The 12,348-nt window shown below is 49.7% G+C and overlaps 1 protein-coding gene across 1 annotated transcript in view; it reads left to right on the top strand.

The window, feature by feature from the left end:
- Kazn (kazrin, periplakin interacting protein) overlaps positions 1-12,348 on the top strand; it is a 1,006,619-nt gene that overhangs the window by 650,206 nt on the left and 344,065 nt on the right. The gene's annotated exons all lie outside the window — the stretch shown is intronic.

Here is a 12,348-nt window from a genome sequence, read left to right as displayed (position 1 = left end):
CCTGCACCTTGATTTTAGCCTTTCAGGCCCATTTCCGGCTTCTGACCTCCAGAGCAGCACAGTGAGAAATGTGTGCTCCTCGAAGCCACTCCATCCGTGGTTGTTACAGCAGCCACAGGTGACGCATACAGACCTCCCTGGTGCTGAGTGAGAGGTAACCCAGGCCTCCACCCTTAGGCTCGCAGACAGAATCGGTTCTTCCTTTGATGACCCAGGACATACACCAGGTTCCCGAAGTGCCGTGGGGACATAGTCACAAAAATAAGTTCTCATTATATTGGCACTGGTTGAGAGGGAGCTTAGGTTGACAGGACATGGAATCAGTCAGGTTTTCTATGCTCTTATAAAAAACGAAAGCCAAAAAAAAGAGCAAAATCCTGACCCTTTGGAGTGGGAAGGAAAATGCCATAATTGCTTATTGTAGAACCTAACAAAAGCACAGGTCGCTCGGTCCTGATCTCCAGGCCACCGTTCTGACCCTGCTTGCTCTGCAAAGCTCCTCTCCACAGTGGAGCTGGGCATCCTGTTAAATATGGGGCTGGCGGAGAGGGAGCTATTCTTCTCCATCTGTTTGCATGCCTAGGTCCTATTAATGTCGCGAGGAGTTATGAGTGTGTATCTAGAAGACAATGCGTGCCATTTATTGTAATACTATACAACCAGTGCCTCCAACCCCACACTTACCCCACGCATGCTTGTGCTATTTTTTACACGTGACCCTCGTTCCCAGGGGATGTAGACAATGCCCCCCCCCCAACTCCATAGTTTGTCAAACCCGCTGGTAAAAGATGAAAGACACCAATGGGCCCTTTTTTTCTTCTTCTTTTGTCTTTAAATAAATTTCCATTTCACAGCCATACATGGAGAATCTGTCTTCAAAAAATTGATTATCTGTTACCAGAAGGTTGGGTAAATATCCAATGATTGCTAGAAGCCCGAAGCATGGCAAATAAGGTACATTATTGCCTCCCGTCCCTGATCACTCAATAGAGGAGCCCTGTGACAGCGCAGAGGAGCAGGATCTTGTCACCCCCGGGCGTGTGTCAGAGTCCCCTCAGCTCCTATCCTCCTGCCAGTCGGCTACATCTCGCTTATGCAATAGGACAGACTGGCTTTGTTACAAAGTGGCAGGTTATGAAGGTTGGTCGGCAGGGCAGTTTGGGCTTCTCAGAGCTAATGGAGCCTCCTAAAGGTTGGGAGGTAGGGACAAGCCAAGGGAGGGGAGGTCCCATGGCAGGATGCAAAGGATGCTGTCAGCTCCTCCCTTGTGGTCTGCTTTTGCCTTCTCCTCTGCAGGAATCCACGGGTGGGTGGGCTGGAGTCTGCCTTTGTTTATTATGCATAGGTGGAAAAAAAAGATTAGGAAATAAATAGCTCGGAGACAGGCTGTGGTGTCTCTCCACTTAGGGTGGAACTTGGCTTTTCTTTGTACTTCTGAAGGAACTGGCTAAGTTCCCCAAACCACAAATACCAGTTTCCTCAGGGGTGGGGGTGGGCATGGTGCCCACCTCCTAGGCATGAGAGGGAGGGGACTAGATGAGGAGGATGTGAGGTCAAATGCCAGACATCAGTACCGTCAGACTGAGCACCTGTACGTTTTCGCCTTTTCTTGTTAATTGGGTGGCATGACATAATAGGTTAGTTGCACAGCTCTGAAACTCAGATGGCTACTCAGCTGTGTCCCAGCCCCGGGACCTCTGGCCACTCCCTTAAGTGCTCTGGATGGTGTTGCCTCACAGCCCTGTGCAGGGCCGGGTCTGTGCCCCATGGACTGTGTGGTGGGCGTGGCCTTCTGCTACTCCTCTCCCTCTTCTCACCCTGCCCTGCTGCTGCTCTCACTGCTGGTACTAGGAGTGGGCACATCTTTTGTGGCTCCCTGAACAGCCCTGTCCCTTTTGGAGCATCCCAGGAGATGCCTTTCTATCTGCACGGAAGGGCTGGGCATGCTTCAGGGACACCTACGTATCTACCGTTGCTCATGGAAAATCATTACAACAAGGGTCTGCAACTGGGGCGGTTTGGCAACATCAGAAGGCATTTTTGGATGTCACACCTGGGGAGGTGCTACTGGCCTCTCGTGGGTGGACAACAGGGTGCTGGTGGACATCGGGCATCACGGGTGCCAACGCTGTGACACCCTGAGCTAGGTGGTATCTCACCATGGTTGTGTTTCTTGACATGCTGGTTGTTTTAGTCCGCCGATGGTGGACCTTCCAGCACTGACAGGGATTCAGTGACTTTTTCCTGCACAGTGGCTCTACTGGATACTGAGTAAAGTCCTTTGCTTACATTAACTCTTTTTAATGCCCTGTGAGGTCAGGAAGGTTCATTTCACTAGTCCACAGATGAGGAAAACAAAGGCTCAAAAATGCCAGGGTCACATAAAGGGTAGTGGTGGCCATGCAGGTGGCCTGGCTACAGGACCTGTCCTTTGAATCCCCGTATGGTCTCTTCCAGTGCAGCCCGTCAAGGCTGGCCGTGGAGTCACCCACAGAGCTTTTCTAAGAGATCACACCCCAGTTCCATGCTGCAAAGAGTCTGGTTTGATTGACCTTGGGTTTGAGGTTTTATTTTTGTTTTTTTTTTTCCAGTTTCCTCAGGTGATTGTACAGGGAACCAGAGTAAGAACCACAATCATATATCTGTGTGTGTGTGTGTGTGTGTGTGTGTGTGTGTGTGTACACTCATCCAAGCTCTGCTGCAATCACGTAGTTCCAGCTGTGTAGTTTAAAGTCAGTGAAACGTACTCTCTCACAGTTCAGGAAGCTGGAAGCCCAAAGTCTAGGTGCCCGCAAGCTCGGCTCCTTCTGGAAGAACTTCTAGGAGCACCATCCCATGCCCATCCCCTAGGTTCTGGAGGCTGCCGGCCACCCTGCCTGCTCCTGGTTTGTAGACTCATCTGTGTCACCACGCTCCCGTGACACTGTCCTTGTGTGTCTCTGTGTGTCCCCATCCCACCTATGAGGATACCAGTCGTTAGGGCCCCCTCTAATTCGCTGTGCCCTCACCTTAACGGATTACATCCACAGAGAACCTATTTCCAAACACGGTCGCTTCCTGAGAGTCCAGTAGCCGTGAAATTGCTGGGGGGCACTGTTCTACCGCTCCATGTAAGTGTGTGTATAAATAGCTGGTTTGTGTTCGCACGTGGCTGTCTGTGGAGACCCTGCCCAGAGTGGACCTAACTGTCTCCTTGTGCTGGGGGGTGACGGGGAACAGGTCTTCTGAAGGGTGCGGTTGAGTGTACCTCTTGAGCCAGTCTCGGTCATCCCACTTCCTGGTCTCCGCCCTCACTCACTCAATCCAGACTCCAGCACCTGTCACTGGGTGGACAGCGACCCTCCCCGCTGGTCTCCCCGCCTTTTACCTTCTGCACTCTACAGTCCTTGTCCCACGCACCCCCACCAGCTGCGCCTCAGCTGTGGCCAGGCGTCTGCGTGACCATAGCGCACCGTGAGCCATCAGTGGGGCCCTGCTGTCCTCCAGACCCTCATCACTTTCCCACTTCTTCCTATCCGACACCACTGCTCACCACACACACTGGCTACAGCCGTCCTGAGACGGCTCCTGTCCTGGATGCGTCAGATGCCCGCGCCCCAGGCAGCCTGAGTGAGGCCCCTTGCCTAGGTGTCTGCATAGACAAACCCAACCCTGGTGCCAGGGCCCCGGGCGGATGCACCTGTGCGGGGCTCAGGCCTCACAAGGGACCAGCCGCAGAAGCTGGAGTGAGAGGAGGGGGCCTCTCCTTTCATCCTTGAAAGGGCATAGAAATCAGGACGCCTCCCCCTGCACCTTCCTCAGCCGCTTTCCAAGCTGCAATGAAATGACCAGCTGTAAAACTGGGATGCATAATACACGCCCGCTTAATGGTTTTCTGAAACATTAAAAATTAATGTGGAGCATCAACACTTTTAGTGGTCAAATGTCCCCTTGGAGCTCAGTGTCTGGAAATTGTCCCCGTAGGGGATATTGGGGACCATGGCCATGGCCTGTTGGGAGTGGTATAAATGCCAGAGGCCGTCCAGGGGCTGAGCAGGGTGGAGGTGGCTCAGGCATGAGGCCAGCCTCATCCCCTGCCCTGGCCCCTTCTTGCTGTTTGTGAATTTCACATAATCTACAGTTTCTCCTCTCCTAATTCTTCGGGCAGCACAAAGGTTCAAGCTGCAGGTGAGCTTGAGTTCACCAATCTGCATGGCCCCTGGGCACTGAAACCTGTCTCTTTTTTATTTCCTTGATACACCCCAGCCTAGAGGTGAGGCTCACCTTCCCCAAAGCTGCCTGCTGCTGCCCACAGGGCTGCCTGGCTGCAGCCATCAGCCTTGATATCCCAGACTCCCAGGATCAGGAATCTATTGTCCTCCACTACTCCGTCCCTGTGAGGTCAGAGAGAAGTGGGGTGTAGCCACAGCCTGGACTCCTCTCTGTGATGTACTGGTTGCTCGGTACCCCTAGGTCAAGGTCAGAGGGACCTCTAACCCCACCCAGGCACAGAGTGGCATCTGGAAGTCCACTAGATGCTGATGCCCTTGGTTTGTTGGGCTGGAATGAGCAAAATATTTTTTAAAAATCCAATCTGCTGCCCAACTAAGTTTTAAAACACCCCTTTAGGTTTTAGATAATAAAGCTTAAAATTATCCAATATATGAAAGGCTGCTTAATAAAATTACAGCCTAATGAGCTGCCTGATTTGTGTTTGTCAGGTTTCAGCACCTGGGGTGGGCTCTGGTGCCCTTGCGTCTTCTGCAGGTGGGCTGGGCCTGCCTTCAGGTGCCAGCGGGAGAAGGAAGGAGAGCGTGTGTCCTCCGGTAACCACTAAGCTGTTGTCATCAACTAGATATCGGTTAGTGGTTACCGGAGCGTGTGTCCCTCCGTTAAATGCCTCTTCCGCACCTGCACCTCTTCCCGAGTGCACCTGTGCTTGTCCAGGGGACCAGAGCTGCCTGCGAGGCCAGGGATGTTCAGGTTTCTGATTGTAGCCATCTGCACGGGACAGCGTGCAAGAGGTCTGCTGTGCTTGGATTCACCTGGGTTCCCCGGGTCACCTCCATCAGTAATTAATAACTTCTGGTCCTAGTCCTTTGCAGAAGTGGCCATCTAGTGTTTTGCAGATTTCTTAGCAAGAGCTTGAGGGCTTGGGAAGGATCGGGCTCTTTCCTTGCAAAGATCCGCCCAAACAGGAAGTTTTCAGCTTGTGCCCCTGACTACTCCTGCTTGGCCCTCAGCCTGCTGTGGGCCTTTGCACATGCTATTTGCACTTGGTTCCCATTCTGCATCCTTTCTCCCCTCCATCTCATTATCATATTCACGCCTGTGTTTGCCTCAGGTCTCAGATTAAATGTTTCTCTGTTTGGAAAGGCTTACGAGACTCCCAGGCCCCTGCGCGAAGTCTCTTGTGCTCCTACAGCACATTTCTGTCCATCTTCGCCCCACTTTCCTCTGGCTGTGCTCTCAGGGAGGCCCTCGCTTTTTTGGCCACTGGTAACTGTGAGCTCATATCCTGGACCACAGGACATCACTGCAGATGCTTCCAGCACAAGCCCTGGATTATTTTGCCCATCCCTGCAGCAGTTTCACTAGGAATCTGATTGGTCAGGCAGGGCTGTGGACTAAGAAATAGAGTTGGCCCCCACAGACCGTGTGACTTTATCCCAGTGGCACAGCAACATGGTAACTCCATAATCAGGAGAAGCACTTAGATTGTTATTTTCAGAATAAAGAGGTATAGTGGGCAGACAGAAACTCAGATGACCAACCTAGCTGTCAGTAGCCACATGATATGGTGAGTGTTATGAAATAGCGCTGCCTCAGATTGGTCTAGATTTAGCAATAGATGACAGAAAATCAAAAATAATGAGAGTCTAAGTAAAACAGATTTTTATTATTCTTCTCACAAGAGCCAGTTGTAGACATTCTAGGATCGGCACGAGGTCTTCCTTTGCAGTTCTCAGTGTACAGTGTCTTCTGGCTTCCCACCTCCCCACGCCCACAATGTGACCTGCCGCTGTGTCCAAGGTGGTGCCCCAGCTGTCACTTATGCACTCTAAACCATAAGGTGGAAGGGCTGGGCATCTGGCTCAGTGAGTGCTTGCCTAGCCTGTGCAAGGCCCAGGGCTCAGTTCCCAGCACCACACACACACACACACACACACACACACACACACACACACAAATGTGTCGGGTGGAAGATGGTAGGGAGACAGCAGCCAACATGTAAGGAGGATTTTGGAACACAATACCCTCTTCATATCCTGTGGCCACAAACTTAGTCACACACCACCCTCAGCTACAACAAAGGCTAACTGCCTACGAGCCACATAAAGATTGTGTTGCCCTTGGACGTGACACCAAAAGTACCATCCGTGAATGATAAAATCAATCAACTAGACTTGATCAAAATTAAAAACGTCTCCTTTGTAAGAGATGCTGGTAAGTTAATGAAATACTAAGTTACAAACTGGTGGGGGAAGTATTTGCAAGACGTGTATCTGGAGTATTCTCTAACTCAAAAACTAAGACCAACAAATGACCCTATTTCAAAAATTGGAAAAAGACTCAGATATTGTACTAAAGAGGATATCCAACTGGTAAATAAACATATATATATAAATAAACATATGAAAAAGTATCCAACATCATTAGCTGTGAAAGAAATGCAAATTAATACCATAGTGAGCTGCAACTAGACATCTATTAGAATGGCTAAAATTAAAAAGTTGGACAATCCCAAGTGTAGACAAGGAAACAGAGCAAAAAAGTCTTTTATAGGAACATAATGTGATACAGCCACCAGGGAAAATGGGTTGGCACCTTCTTATGACCTGAAACACCTATCTACCATATGACCCAGCTGTCACAGTCTGAGATGTTTCCCCTAGAGAAATACTCTGTTCACACAGAAACATGTACTTGAAGGTTTATAGCAGTTATAGCCATACTAGCCTCAAACTGGAACCACCCAAATGTCCATGAGCAGATAAGTGGATAAACTGTGGTATATCCATACAGTGAATGGCTGTTACTCAGCAGTAACAAGGAGTGGGTTGCTGATACATGAAACATGCAGACAAACCTTCATGGTAGATACTGTGTGAAAGAAACAGTCCTGAAAGGTCACATACCCTGTGATTCCATTTATAAGACAGCCTTGAGAAGATAAAGCTCTAGTTGATGACAACAGCTTAGTGGTTACCGGAGGACAGCAGTGGGGAAGGATATGACTTTAAAGGAGCAGCACTTTGCAGTGTTTTGGATGATAGCTCTGTGTCCTGTTGTGGTACACATCACAGGAGTGAAGACAGGTGTTAAAATTCATGGATTTGACCTCAGAAAGTCAACATGACTGTAAAAATGTCTGTCACTAGGGTAGGACATTGGTATGGATGTGGTGGGGAGGGAGGGTAATGAGTTGATCGTCAACACCTCCCTGTGCTGGTCCAGGGCAGTTTTCTCACACGGTAGCACCATTGGCCCTGGGGCAAGATGAGTCTGCACTGGGGAGGAGCTCACACACCCTGTGCACTGTAGGGCATTTAGTATCTCTGGTCTCCACCCGCTAGATGCCAGTCATGTTCCTCACTCCAGTTGTGACAACCAAAAGGATCTCCAGGCATTGCCATGTGGCATAGGAGACAAGACACCACTGGTTGAGAACCACTGGCTATGCTAGTGTGGTTCAATGACAGTTACATAACCACCAATGGGTTGTGTCCATTCTTAGAGACCCCATTACTTCCTTTGTGTCCCCAGTACCCCTGTGACAACTGTTGAAGAGCTTGCAAGGTATGAGAAGAAGAAAGCTGAAAACAGGGTGCCCGGTGTGCTTGAGGCTGCTCACTGAGCTTCCACTCCACATTGTCCCCACCTTCTTGGTATCCCCTCGCCCCACCCATGCCACCCCGTCTGGCTCCAGTGTCCCTGACTTGTCAGGGAAAGCTGAGTCCTGGGCTGTTACTGGGTCCAAGAGATCAGGTGTGGCGTCTCTACCTGACTTAACATTATAAGCTATGAGTATTTCCTTTGGCTTCTTTTAAAGCTCAGAAATGCCTTTCCACTATTTAAACGTGGACAAGTAACATATTTTAATAATCAGACCCTGGGGCATAGTTTTTCCTGTTGCATGAAAAAATAATGGTCTAAACAGTCCACAGCCAATTGCAAAATTATGTAAAAGCAATGCAAAGAAATCCAAACCCTCTTGCCTTCCGTCACCTTTGCCGGAGCGCTAAATTGCCTATTCCTACACTCCCCAGCCCTCCTGGAGATTGCAGAGTCCAGAACACCTTGGTGTCATTCAAGACTGTTTCAGAAGGCCTTGACCTGTTCTGAAGGTTGCCTAAGTGGCCAGGTTAGGGAAGGAACAGTCTGTTCTTTTCAGTGTTGAGCTTCCCTGTCAATGGAGTTTATAGAATCCTCTTAAAATCAGGGCACCGCTGCCTGGCAAGCGGAAGGTCGTGAGTTCAGTTCCCGGTACTGGAGAAAAACCAAAAAAAAAAAAAAATCAGGGCACCGTAGGACTCCGGATCACAAGCTCCAGTGCTTGCTGACCCAGGGCTGCTGAATAAGTGATTGTCTCAGGGGCCCAGGGGAAGCTGCAGGCAGCCGGGCAGGGGTGTGTGTCCAGCCTACAGACCACAATGCCTTCCCGTCTACGTAATTGTTCCCGTGTGGGGACCAGAGCCCAGCATCCTCATCAGACCTTACGTGTTTGCAGAAGCTATAAACCTGACCCTGCTCCACCCAGCCTGATTTGTAAAAGCTGCAGTAAATTCAGACTGAGAAAAGCCAGTGACTTCTACCCCAGCCCCAGCCCCATGAGGGTCAGCCCTGCAGGCCTTGAAGGTTGAACCCAGAAGAACCCTGGCAGGAAGTGGTCACTCCTCCCCTACTAGCAGTCCATGGCTCCCCGGTGCCCTCTCCCATGCCCATGGGCATCATTCTCTCCTCTCCTTCATCAGTCAAATGAAGGTGGCACGTCTCTGTGGGGACTTCAGTGTATTTCTCATCACAGCGGCTCAGAAAACCCACCTGAAGGATGCAGGAAGTGAAGTCATGGGGATAGGATGGTCACATTTATACAAAGCCACCACTAAGAAATAACACATAGAAAGGAGCAGATGGAGCAATACAGACCATAGCTGCATGGGAACAGTGGCTCTGGGCTTGGGGAAAGAGGATATTTTTTCCTATCAACTTTCTTATATTTTTTAAGTTTTTCATGCTGGGAATGTGCTGCTATTACTATACAATAGAATTTCCTTTTTTTCTTTTTCAAGGAAATCTTACTTGGAAACAAAGTAAGAAATATAAAAGAGCGAGTGTCAGTAGTGATACTTGCTGGGCTTGAGGTGCACGCCTATTATCCCAACACTTGGGAGGCTGAGGCTGGAGGATCGCTGTGAGTTTGCGGCCAGCATGGGTTGCATAGTGAGTTCAAGGCCAGCCTGAACTACACAGCGAGATCTTGTCTCAAAACAAACAAGAAACAGTGATACTTTGTAAGTATAAATTATTTGGAGGGTCTGCACACGTTTATCTATTTTGTCCAATGGGAGAGTAGCTGATCTTAGCTGACCTAAAGAAGAAACAGACCCCCGCCATCCACACATAGCCCTACCGAGAGCCTATGGGGCAGAAGACAGTGTCTGATGCTTCCCCTCTGAGGGCTAGGAAGTGGAGCTCCCTGCAACTTCCGTGGCAGCTAAAAGACCCGGGGTGGGGTCCTTCTCTTCTCCTGGGTTCGGAGGGGGCTGGAGAACAGCGAGCTCCATTATAAATGGGAAGATGCCACAGGGGTACCTAGGCTCTGGCCCACTGGGAGCCACCTGTCCCCTGGGTGAATAGGATATGGCTAGAGGTACTTAGGTCTCTGTGCATGAAGCCACTATGCCCTGGAGAGACAACTCTATTCTCATCTCACCTTAAAAATAGGCAGCTTTGCACACCTGTTGTAAATAAGTTAGTAACGAACGAATTGGCTGAAATGATCTGCGCCATCCACGGTGCAGGGTCCCAGAGCGGTTCCCCAAATTCCTTGGAACAACAAGGTGGGCCCTCCTGGGTTTGCTCCTGGACCCCAGTGCAGAAAAGCAGAGTTCGGTCACCCGGTGCAGACCCCACGTCATTGCTGCCATGGTGGCCAGGCCCTGAGCTCGTCAGGCTGCTGACGGTTTGTCCTCGTCCTCTTCCCAAGGGCTGAGGGAAAGAATTCCCACAGCTCCTTGCGGAGGGTTCACACCTTCCAGAAGTGAAGCCCAATCTTCGCAGCACTGCTAGGCACTTCCTGGATGCCAGGTTTATTTGTTCATTTATTTTAGGAGCGAGGAAGGCATTGTTGTTAGTTGTATTATGCAGATGGGGAACTTAAACGCAGGGAGCCGAGGTCACTAGCCCAGCAGGTAACTGGAAGAGCTGAGATTTACCGCTTGATCTTGGTTTACATTACACCCCAAAGCCTGGTTGATCCATCACCATAAGCCAAGTTCATACACCATTTACACTGACCAAGGCTATTTGTAAACCTATGCGGCCCAAGGATGGTCTTAGGATTTTCTTCCCGGCACATGACAGAAACATTTCTATGAATGTCTCCTTCAGGGAAGACCAAACCCAACCCAACCCAAACCCAACGCCCATCAAGGAAGACTGTCCATGAGGAATGTCTCTCTCTAAACAAGTGGTTTTTAGCTCAGCATTAAGAGGGAAAACACAGCATGAACTATGATAAGCTGAGATGGAGACGGAAGCTAGAACCACTTCAGCACCATCGTCTTTTTAATAGTCATCAGGGTTGCATAAAGCCCAAGAGAATTTGGTGGCTGAGCATTGTCCATCTGCACTTTATGGTGCAGTGTGATCTGGTGGGTCTTCCCCCCAGGGAAGAAGGAAAGGCTGGGGAGGAAAGGGCACAGAGCCTGGCACCTAAATGCCGTCTCATTTCATCTTCTCAACTCTCCACGAGAGTGGGTAACATTATCATTGCCCCTTTTTTACTGATAAGGAAACTGAAACACAGAGAGGTTTAGTAACTTTCCCTGAGTCACAAAGCAAGTGACAGAACGTACTGTGCATATTTGGGAGTGCGAGTATATTCAGGGGTGAGGAAGACTAGGCCATCATGTTTTGTGGGCTATCCACTGTCACATCACGTCATTGCAACTATTAAAAATCAAGAAAACCAAATACACATTAAAGAATTATTATGAGACCAGAAGTCAACAGAAGTGCTAACCATTGTCATGAGAATGTTGCTTCAATTTTTTTTTTCCCAAGAGAATAATTGCAGGATCTGAAATGAACCCTTTGAACTCCAGCATTAGAAGAAAAGACAAATCATAATGTTGCTCACAATCTTCAGGGCTGATGTGGCTGAATCAGAGTCCTCTACTCACTTTTCAACTTCTTCCCATGAAAGAAGGGTGGTGTCCTTTGAATGGCCCCCATGACCACCCATGATGCTTTGGAATGGATATTGCCCTCCCACTCCAAGGACAGACTCATCCAGCACTCTCAAACTTTGCCTTCTTTTGCTTTAAATTAATTCCCACAGGACATTTGGGGACTGAGATGAGGGCTGTGTGCAGGATGGACCACCAGGCCACCGAGCTTGGCAGCCAAAGAGGAGATCTGTTTAGGAAGCTGCACCCTCAAGGTTGTGAGGCCTTACCCCAGCCCTGCACCTCGGACTCTGTTAGAGATCTGGGACATGCTCTTCACTTTCAACAACTGAGGCAGCCCTGGAAAGTGTGTGGGATTTTAACCCAGTGTGCTTTCACTTCAAATTGCCATTTCAAAATTATAGTGTCTTCAGCTTTCACTACTCAGTTGGCTGCAGCTTGGGCTTTTTTTTTCACCTTCTTCCTCCTCCTGCTCCCCACTCTCAGCCCCGTGTATTTGTTGGCTCATTCACCCACCCACGTGCCCACCACCCATCCATCCACCCACCACACACCAATGCACCCATCCATCCACCCACCCATCCATACTCTTATCTATCCATCCACCCACCCATCCACTCATCCACCCATCCATCCACCCACCCATCCATACTCTTATCTATCCATCCACCCACCCATCCACTCATCCACCCATCCATCCACCCACCCATCCACTCATCCATCCATCCGCCCACAGACCCACCCATCCGTCTATCCATCCACCCACCAACCCACCCATCCACCCATCCATCCACCCTTCTACCTATCCATCCACCCACCCACCCATCCATCCATCCATCCTCTCATCTATCCATCCACCCACCCATCTACCCATCCATCCATCCATCCACCCACCAATCCACTCATCCACCCATCCATCCATCCACCAACCCATCCATCCATCCACCCACCCACC

This window comes from Chinchilla lanigera, unplaced genomic scaffold (genome assembly GCF_000276665.1).
Source record: "Chinchilla lanigera isolate Chin_1 unplaced genomic scaffold, ChiLan1.0 scaffold00126, whole genome shotgun sequence".
NCBI lineage: Eukaryota > Metazoa > Chordata > Mammalia > Rodentia > Chinchillidae > Chinchilla > Chinchilla lanigera.
The sequence above is the reverse complement of the archived record's forward strand: the minus strand, read 5'-3'. Positions and strand labels throughout refer to the sequence as shown.